This window comes from Trachypithecus francoisi, unplaced genomic scaffold, assembly GCF_009764315.1.
Source record: "Trachypithecus francoisi isolate TF-2019V2 unplaced genomic scaffold, Tfra_2.0 Lachesis_group16, whole genome shotgun sequence".
Classification (NCBI taxonomy): domain Eukaryota; kingdom Metazoa; phylum Chordata; class Mammalia; order Primates; family Cercopithecidae; genus Trachypithecus; species Trachypithecus francoisi.
Genome location: NW_022681461.1, coordinates 15473099 through 15483861, shown reverse-complemented (window position 1 = coordinate 15483861; position 10763 = coordinate 15473099).

Sequence of the window (10763 nt, the reverse complement as noted above, 5' to 3'; positions counted from 1 at the left end):
AACATCAAAACAGTGCCTTGATTTGGAAAATATAAAGCAAAGGGGAAAAGGCAGTTTCTGATAAATGGAAGTAATTCTCGGCAGGCAATTCTTACCCAGTTAGTGCTAAGGAATTTTGTTCATGTAGTGAGAATGAAAACACATTGAAACAAATAACCCAAGTTTTCCATAGCAGTTCCAGAAGACGAGGATATGGCTTGTTATTAATATTCTCTGCTTGATTGTTCCTTTCTGTTCTGCTGGAGATGAAAGTGCCCTGTGGTCCTACTCAAGCAGTTGTTCATTAATCTCCAGACAGGGCTGGAGGAGCAATTGGAGGAGCCTAGCAGGCTGGACACATATGGAGCATTGGTGAGAAGCCCATGGACATGCCAGCCAAAGAGTGAGGCAGGCAAAGCTCCCCTTTCATACCCTCTTTGTTTCCTTTTCTGCAGATACCTCTTCTAAGAAGGAAATTTATTTTTAATGATGACTACCATGTATATTCACATTGAGTTCTCACAACGTAGCTGGTACTTAACTATTTTTATGTCCGGTTTTCTGAATTGAAACTTGGGATTCAGAGGTTATGTCATCTACTTTATGGGGCATCATAAACTTAGCATAAAGTTTGTTAAAAATGTGGACTATTTGATCTAGTCTGGTCTGGATTCAAATTCCAGCCTCATGCCTTACTAGCTGTGGGAAATTGGGCAAGTTACTTAAAACTTTCTGTAGCTTGGCTGGGTGCAGTGGCTCACGCCTGCAGTCCCCGCACTTTGGGAGGCCGAGGTGGGAGGATAATGAGGTCATGAATTCGAGACCAGCCTGGCCAACATGGTGAAACCCCGTCTCTACTAAAAATACAAAAAGAACTAGCTGGGTGTGGTGGCGGGTACCTGAGGTCCCAGCTACTCAGGAGGCTGAGGCAGGAGAATGGCTTGAACCTGGGAGGCGGAGGCTGCGGTGAGCTGAGATCACGCCACTGCACTCCAGCCTGGGCAACAGAGCAAGACTCTGTCTCAAAAAAAGCAAACAACAAACAACAACAACAACAACAACAAAAAATACCTTTCTGTAGCTCAGTTTTCCTATATGTAAAAGGAGATAATAATACTAATAGTTCTTTTGTCCTAGGGTTGTTGGGAGGAGTAAATGTATCACTATATGTAGTGGTATTTGGAACAATGCCTGACAAATGATGATGATGAAGTAGGAGGAGCGTGAACTCAGGCCTGTTTGACTTTAAGCCTCCAGTGCTCTTTCCACTATGCATAAGCTACATCTCTTTTCAGAAACCCAGCTTCCCTCATGACACCTGACTATTCTTCAGACATTTGCCTCCCTTCCCTCCCACCATAAGTTACCTCCCCTGAATGCCAGTTCTTCTGGAACTACCAGGCGTTGGATTACTTAACCTGATGACTCACTGTAGGCTGGGATGTTACTGAGTGCTCCTGGCTTGATGGTGTGCTTTTTATTATGCTGGTGGTTTGGGTTGTGCAGGCTTGGAATAGGTTGTCTTAGAGGTTGAACAGCAACTGGTCGAGAGAGTGGACAGAGGATCCATGAACTGGGCAAGAGTTGGCTCTACTTTTCTATGTAAAGGGAAGACCAGTGTAGGAAGTACAGTCATTGCAGCAAATTCTAGATGACAGATCTTTGTGCCAGCAGGCCTTTACTTAACTCTCAAATATCTCACCATTTGTTAAAGGCCTTCCTTACTTGTGTGTAGGCCAGCCAGATCTGGGGGCAACAAGTCATCTGAATCAAAGCTGGTCACTCCAGAATCTTTGTAGAAACTGATTGACTATTTTGATAGTCTTTTCGTGACTGAAACCATGTAAGATTTTCATTCATAGATTCACATAATTTGGTGTTTGTTTTCTCAAGCTAAACTAATTATTTATTTTAAAATTTATCTCAATCTATACCACAAGACTAGATGCTTGAATGATGGTTTGCCAAATAAGCAATTTCTTATTCAAAAGTTTGTTTCTGCCTAAACCTTTTTAGGCTGGAGAAGATTTTGAATGCAAACCCAGCCTGACCTCCTGATGGTGCAAAGAGGGTGCCCTGAAAGAAAAATTTTTGGCAAGAATCAGAAATGAAAACAAACCAATTTAGACTATCTTCTACTGCTAAAAACTGAACTAAACTCAAGTAAGAAGGGAGGCGGGCTAAAAGGCTGCACATCTTTTAAGGAAACAAAGCGTGTGTGTTGTGTGTATGTGTGTGTGTGTGTTTGTGTGTATACACACTTTATTTCTGTTGACAGATGGGTCTTAGCTACCAAACTTGGAAGAAATGTAGGCAGTAAATCAGTTTTCCCATTTTATGACAGACTTTATCATGAAAGATGATTCTAAATGTAAACACAGTGGGTAAAATGCCACTTAGAGGGAATTTAATAAACATACTAATTTAGACCTCAGCAAGAGAGCACCTAAATATCAAGCATAATGATATACCAGAAATCAAATATTCAGGATATCTATTTTAATCTAAGAGGAAACAGAACTCTTTATCCTAATCTTGCTGTAAAGCCTTTGGCTTCCTAAAGTATGTGATCTTGTTAAATTAAAGGATTAAAGTGAATGCATCCTTACTTTGGTATGTACTTACAACTAAATAAATAACATGCTTGTTATGACTGCAAACAAAATGAATTAAGTGAAACAAGACAGACAGCATGGACTTGCTGATGTCTTTGTTTTTGACAGCCTCTAATCCTGGAAACAGGAAGATGTTGAGATGAGTAAACATTCTTTGTCTTTGTGAGCTCCCAAGTGGTTAAGTCTATGCCCAGAGTCATGCTAAGGAGTTCAGAAACTGTCACATCTAGAGACCTTGCATATGTATAAAGGAAATCTCTCCTTTCCATTGTCTTCTCTGTATCCTGCTTATCTGAAAATCCACTAATGCTTTAGCATTTGGGGCTCTTAAATAGAGTAAGGGGTGCGGGAGGGAGAAGAAAAATTCCTCCTGAGACTCTTTTGAAGAACTGTCCCCCTTGAATAGCGGTCCCAGTTTAGTCTCCATCAGCTGTCACTGAACCTTTCAAACAAAAACAGACCCAGTGCTTCCCGTGGAACCTCATTTTCAGCAGCATTTAGCCCAGGGGCCACAGATGTGTGTCCCCTGTCTAAATGGAATGCCGTCCTGAGCCAAATATGTCAGCAGTTAAAAAGCCCACGAACACACCACAAATATTTGTTTATTAGGCATCAAAATGTGAAGTGGGCTACAAAACTGAGGGCTAGATTATTAAGACCAGATTGAAAAGTGCTGTGGTGGTGCCTGGGTAAATATCACTAGTGGTACAATATTGAAAGGATTGGGAAGTCATCAACCAGCCCTTCAGAACTGAAACACATGATTTAACCACAAGCTGTACTTTATGAAATCTTAAACTGTAACACAAAGAGTGACCTAATTTAATCCATGTGGGCTACATGTTTGATGTCAACAGACTTTCCTTTTAAACAGCTCAGAGAATGCAACAGGGTCTTTAGTATTTAATAAAATCTGGACTGTTTCCTGCTAAGTCACTTATCTTGAGGGATTAATTATTTTTACATTATGATTGATATTCCATGGATTTTATGGGTTTTCCATACCTTTTTATGCACGTCCTTTTTGCAAGGGACAATTAACCATAAGTCTTAAAACATTAGTCTCCCGCAGGTGTAATGGATGTGTAAGTAGGTCTTGAGGCAGACAGTGCTGCTTTCGCTGACGGGCTTCTGAGAGACACAGAATGAAGACAATAGTTGCTGTCAGAAGTAATATACATGATGCTTGCTTCATACAGAGGCTACTTGTGAACTTAACCTGACAGATATGCACATATAGAAAAGTGCCTTCTAAACGACTCTTCTTAAAACAGTTTGATAACGTTTGTGGGCTGGAGCTTCCCCATAGTTTAGGTCCACACCATGTTTTTTACCAGAGTAACATTCTGGCAACATGATTATAAGTTGTTTCTTCTACCAGGTAGACATCTAGTTAGCTGTTGACCTTTTTTCTTTAATATTATGATCACTAGCCTTAAATATTCAAGATGAGCATATTTCACAAGTGTATATGAACCTTTTTTCTTCTTTTTTTGAGATGGAGTTTCACTCTTGTTGCCGAGACTGGAGTGCAGTGGTGCAATCTTGACTGACTGCAACCTCTGCCTCCCGGGTTCAAGTGATTCTTCTGCCTCAGCCTCCCGAGTAGCTTGGACTATAGGTGCGTGCCACCGCACCCAGCTAATTTTTGTATTTTTTTTTTTAGTAGAGATGGGGTTTCACCATGTTGGCCAGGATGGTCTCGATCTCTTGACCTCGTGATCCTCCTGCCTTGGCCTCCCAAAGTGCTGGGATTACAGGTGTGAGCCACCTCACCCGGCCCCTATATCAGCCTTTATAAAAGGCCCAGTGGGACTGAAAATTTCTGGTAAGTGTCAGTCCATCAAGAATAGTTGAAAATGATACAGTGTCTGCCTTCAAGTAGCCCTGAGGACCTCCAGGTTGATAAAAACAGGGATAAAATAACTAGATTTTTTTTTTTTTAAAGGTAAGCAGGGGAACACTCAGGCCTGTGCCCCATCCCTAGCCATACTCAATCTTGTAGAACTTTGCTGCTCAACATGATTGTCTGTAGACCCCAGCAGCAACATCAACAGAGGATGGGTTAGAAATGGAGACAGCTGCCTTTCCTAGACCCCACTGAATCAAAAATTACATTTTAACAGAAACCCTAGGTGATTCATAGGCACAATTTAAGTTCAGGAGGCACTGCTTTAGAGGGCTTTTGGGTGTGGTTTTAGGAGGTCATAACTAGTTGGGCTGATCCTTTAAAAAGTACCAAAGAGAAGGAAAATTTTCTTTGTTGGATATTGTCTTAGTCTGTTTTGTGTTGCTCCAAAAGAATACCTGAGACTGGGTAATTTATAAAGAAAAGACATTATTTAGCTCACAGTTTTCCTAGCTGAGAAGTTCAAGGGCATGGCCTTGGCTTCTGGTGAGGGATTTCATGCTGCCTTACAGCATGGTGGAGAAGGTCAAAGGGGAAGCAGAGAGGTGAACAGGGGGATAAACCTGAGGGGCATCCTAGCTTTATAGCACCCATTCCTGAGGGAACTCATTCATCCCCATGAGAACTAATCCAGTATTTTAGTAGTGAGAACACACTCACTGTACCATAAGAGCAGAACCAAGCCATTCCTGAGGGATGCCCTCCCTTAATCCAAACACCTCCCACTAAGCTCACCTCCTAACACCTTCACACGGGGGATCAGATTTCAACATGAGATTTGGTGGGGACAAGCCATTCATATCCAAGCCATAGCATCTAGATGTAACCCTGGAACATTAGAACAGATAAATTAGTATCAGGTTTTGAGGTATTAAAAAAACTATATTTCGAATTAAGTAGTATAGGATGGTGTCCAGTACTGAACATGAACAAGAGAAGCCACTTTTTTTTTTTTTTTTTGTATTCCTCCGAAAATGCCTGAGGCTGAGTACAGTAAGAAAGGAAGTAGGGTGGGCCCATTCTTGCTTCAGTTTTATTACAGCTTTAAAGTTGAACTCTGCTTTTCAATTTTGAGTTTGAACATTCACATATTTTGGACTAGCAGAGCCCTCATAATTTTAAGCTTTTCCTTTAAAAGAAAATTGGAGGAGTTTTTTTTTTGTTTCCCCAGGGCCAGACCTTTAACATCCTAAAAATACTTTGGCTAATAGTCTATAAAAACACACATTCTACATACTGGAGGAAATTTAATGTTCAAACCAAATTATAATATATTATTATTTGTATTCACTCTGATGTTTATCATGTATAATAAAAGGAAATGCATCCTCATCAGATGTCTTTCATTTTTAACTTATCAAAAATAAATTCACAAAGTAAAACATTTAAGGAGTAAAAGAGGTATAAAATGAAAAAAACCAAAAAGTCTTTTTTTTCCTACCACTTCAGGCTCCTCTTCCAATACTAAACAAATAATTATAGTTAACAATCTGTTTTCAATATCTTTCCAGCGAAGTTTTAAAATTTTGCACACCCTCATCTATCTTTCTCTCTCAATCTTTTTCTGATTTTAATGTTTTTAAAATTTGCACAATGGAATTATATCACACAGATTTTATAGTATCTTGCTTTTTTCACATAATTTGTTTTTCAGAACTTCTGTGTCACCATTTACATATATGTGTCATTAAAAAAACTTTTTATTTGGAAATAATTTCAAACTCACAGAAAAGTTACAAGAATAAGACTGGTACATTATACCCTTGTCTAGATTCACATATTTGATGACATTCTTCCCTATCTGATTTATGATTTGAGCTCTGTCATCTCCTTCTTCTTTCTGTGTTCCACTTTGTTTCTTTGTCTCTCTCTCTCTCTCTCTGTGTGTGTGTGTGTGTGTGTGTGTGCGCGCGTGTATGTGTGTGTGTGTGTATGGAAGGGTATATATTTTTTATCTGAATCATTTGAGAGTAAATTGCCTACATTATGGACCTTTGTCCCTAAATATTTCAGTGTATATTTTCTGAAAACAGGGAAATTCTCTTACATTGCCATTATATTATCAACTTCAGTAAATTTGACATTGGTACAATACTTTAATCTATTATCTGTATTTCAGTTTTAGCAATTGACCTAACAATGACTTTTCCTAGTGTTTGTTTTCCTCCAGTATGAAATTAAGTGTAGGACCAGGTATCACATTGAGTTGCCATGCCTTTTTAGTTAACTTTACACAGGAATATTACCTTGGCCTTTCTTTTTTCTTCCTCTATCCCTATCCACACATTTTAAAATAGAAAATTCCTTCTTATCAATTTGTCTGATGTTTCCTTAGGATTAGGTTTAGAATCTACTCCTTGGGCCAGTTGCGGTGGTGCACGCCTGTAATCCCAGTGCTTTGGGAGGACAAGGCGGGTGGATCATGAGGTCGGGAGATCGAGACCATCCTGGCTAACATGGTGAAACCCCATCTCTACTAAAAATACAAAAAAATTAGCCAGGTGTGGTGGCGGGTACCTGTAGTCCCAGCTACTCGGGAGGCTGAGGCAGGAGAATGGCGTGAAACCGGGAGGTGGAGATTGCAGTGAGTGGAGATGATGCCACTGCACTCCAGCCTGGGCAACAGAGCGAGACTCTGTCTCAAAAAAAACAAAACAAACAAAAAAAGGAATCTGTACTCCTTGTACTTAACACTACGTAACTGACGTGCCCTTTTCAAGATATTGCATCTGCAAACACGTGATGTCCTTATGTTAATTTTAATTCATCAAAGGGTTATCCATTTTTTCTACTCTATGTTAATAGTTTCCACTTTCTCCTTTGTAATTAATAAGCATTCTGTCAGGAGATAGTTTAAGGCCATACAATCCTGTTGCTCATTAAAATTTCCCCCTCAGTTTGGCTTTCTTTGACCATTCTTGCCTGAAATAATCTTTAGTATGATAGTTGCAAAAGGATGACCTTCTGTCTTCAACACTCACTCAACATTTAGCTGTTACACTTGGCATTCTACTATAATCAAGAGCTGCCCCTTCTCCCTTAATTAATTTGCATAGTCTCTTTTTTCCCCCTAACTGATTAGAATTCATTATTGAACTCAGTTTGGCCCTCCAATTTTCCCAGAATTGACTAATGAGTGATCTTTCAACTGACTCCTCTGTCCTTCTGTCATGTTCCAATCATTTTTTGTTTTGTTTTTGAGCACTTTTCTATTTTCTCATGTAACAAGATGTTCTAGGATAATCTTGTATTTACCCCAGCCTGATTGTTTTTAGTGGAGAATAAGGTTAGAGACCAACCTTAAGGTCTGAGAAGTAGGTGTGCTTATTTTCACTGGGGTGCCTTCCATTCATGAGATGAATGCCAGTTCGTTGTGATGTATAAAATAGACTTTATTTTTTAGTGCAGTTTTAGGTTCACAGCAAAATTAAGTGGAAAGTACAGAGAGTTCCCATATACTGTAGCCCCCCAACCAGTCTCCTCTACTATCAATATCCAGCACCTGAGTGTTACATTTGTTACAATCAGTGAACTTACACTGACACATCATTATCATTCAAAGGCTGTAGTTCAAATTAGTGTTGTTCATTCTGTGGGCTTTGACAAAATGTACAGTGACATGTATCCACTACTACCGTATAATACAGTCACTGCCCTAAAAAATATTCTGTGCTCTGTCTGTTCATCCCTCCCTCTATTCTAACCCCTGACAACCACTTATCTTTTTATTGTCTCCATACTTTTGCCTTTTTGAGAATGTCATATAGTTGGAATCATATAGTATCTAGCCTTTTCAGACTGGCTTCTTTCACTTAAATATGCATTTAAGATTTCACCATGTCTTTTCATGGTGTTGTTTCTTTTTATAAATAATTTCTAAAAAGAATAATATCTAATTTCTTTTTAGACAATAATATTTCATTGTCTGGATATACCATAGTTTATTTGTTCATGCACCAATTGAAGGTCAGATAGGTTGCTTCCAATTTGTGGCAATTACGAATAAAACTGTTAGAAACCTCTATGTGCAGGTTTTTGTGTGGACTTAGTTATTAACTGATTTGAGTAAATACCAAGGAGTGCAATTGCTGAATTGTATGGTAAGAGTATGTTTAGTTTTGTAACAAAGTGTCAAACTCTTTCCCAAAGTGACTATACCATTTTGCATTCCTACTAGTGATGAATGAGAGTTCTTATTGCTCTGCATTCTTGCTAGCATTTGGTGTCAGTGTTTTGAATTTTGACCATTCCAAGGTATGTAGTGATATCTCATTGGTGTTTTAATTTGCAATTCTCCAGTAACATAAGACATTTAGCATCCTCTTATATGCCTATTTGCCACCTGTGTATCTTTTTTGGTGAGATGTCTATTCATGTCTTTTGCTCATTTTTTATTCTGATTGTCCATTTCCTTACTGTGGACTGTCTTATGAGATTTTTTGTACATTATGGATAATAGCCCTTTATCAGATGTGTCTTTTGCAAATATTTTCTTCTGTGGCTTGCCTTCTCATTCATTTACATTTCATTTAATATTATCCCATTTATAAATTGCTGAGTTTTTTTTTTTTTTTTGAAAGGGAGTCTCTGTCACCCAGGCTGGAGTGCAGTGGCGCAATCTCCGCTCACTGCAAGCTCCGCCTCCCAGGTTTACGCCATTCTCCTGCCTCAGCCTCCCAAGTAGCTGGGAATACAGGCGCCCGCCATCAGGCCCAGCTAAATTTTTTTGTTTTTTTTTTTTTTTTTTTTTAGTAGAGACGGGGTTTCACCATGTTAGCCAGGATGGTCTCAATCTCCTGACCTCGTGATCTGCCCGCCTCAGCCTCCCAAAGTGCTGGGATTGCAGGTATGAGCCACCGTGCCCCGCCAGATTACTGAGTTTTATTTGCTAATTTTTTTTAGTATGTCTGCACCTTTGTTCATGAAGGATATTTGTCTGTGGCTTTCTTCTCTTTTAATGTCTTTGGTTTGTTATTAACGTAACGCTTGCTTTATTGAGTTGGGAAGTGTACTGTCCTTTCTAGTATTATTTCTTCCTTAAATGTTTGGAGATTTCACTCGTGAAATCATGTGGGCCTGTAGTTTTCTTTTTTAAATTGTATTTTGAACACAGTTTTTAGCTGTTAATACAACTTATTTAATAGATATAGAACTATTCAGTTATCCATATAATTTTGAGTGAATTTATTGGATTGATGGTCTTTATTTATTTTTGATTTTATTGATTTCTGCTCTTATCAGTATAATTAACTTTCTTCCACAGGTTTTGGATTTATTTTACTCTTCTTTCTGTAGTTAAGGTGGAACTTTTGATTACTAATTTGAAACATTTTAAATATAAAAATCTAATGTTGGGAGGCCGAGGTGGACGGATCACGAGGTCAGGAATTGAGATCATCCTGGCCAACATGATGAAACCCCATCTCTACTAAAAATACAAACAATTAGCGGGACGTGGTGGCACACACCTATAGTCACAGCTACTCGGGAGGCTGAGGGAGGAGAATTGCTTGAACCCAGGAGGCGGAGGTTGCCGTGAGCTGAGATCTCACTGTTGCACTCCAATCTGGTGACAGAGTAAGACTCTGTCTCAAAAAAAAAAAAAAAAATTAATGTAAATTTTCCTCTAAGTACTATTTTAGCTATATCTCGCAAATTTTGACATATTATACTCTCATTTTGATTCATTTCAAAATATTTTTTAAAGTTGTTTTGATAATTCCTTTTTGATCCAAATTTAGTAATATATATTTTTATCTATATCATTTACTTTCCAAATGTTTGGAGTTTTCCAAGTGTCTTTTTGTTATTGACTTCTAGATTAATTCAATTATCGTATAACGTACTTTATGTAATTTATGTTTGTTTTTCTTTTGGTGAGGTCTACTTTATGGTTCAAAATATGATTTATCTCTGTCAATTTCCATGTGTGCTTGAAAAAAAGTGTGTTGTGCTTTTGCTTGATGTCATGTTCTATAAATATCAATTAGGTTAACTTGGTCATCTATATCCTTCCTGATTTTCTGCCATCTTTTTCTATCAGTTACTGACAGGAATGTTGAAATCGCCAATTGTAATGATGGATTTGTTCATTTCACCTTTTAGTTCTATTGTGTTTTGTTTCATGTATTTTGAAGATCTGTTGTTATGTGTTTACAATTTAGGATTATGTCTTGTTGGATAATTGATCTCTTTGTTATTATATAATGTCTTTCTTTATTCTTGATTATATTTCCTGTTCTGATGTCTACTTTGTCTAC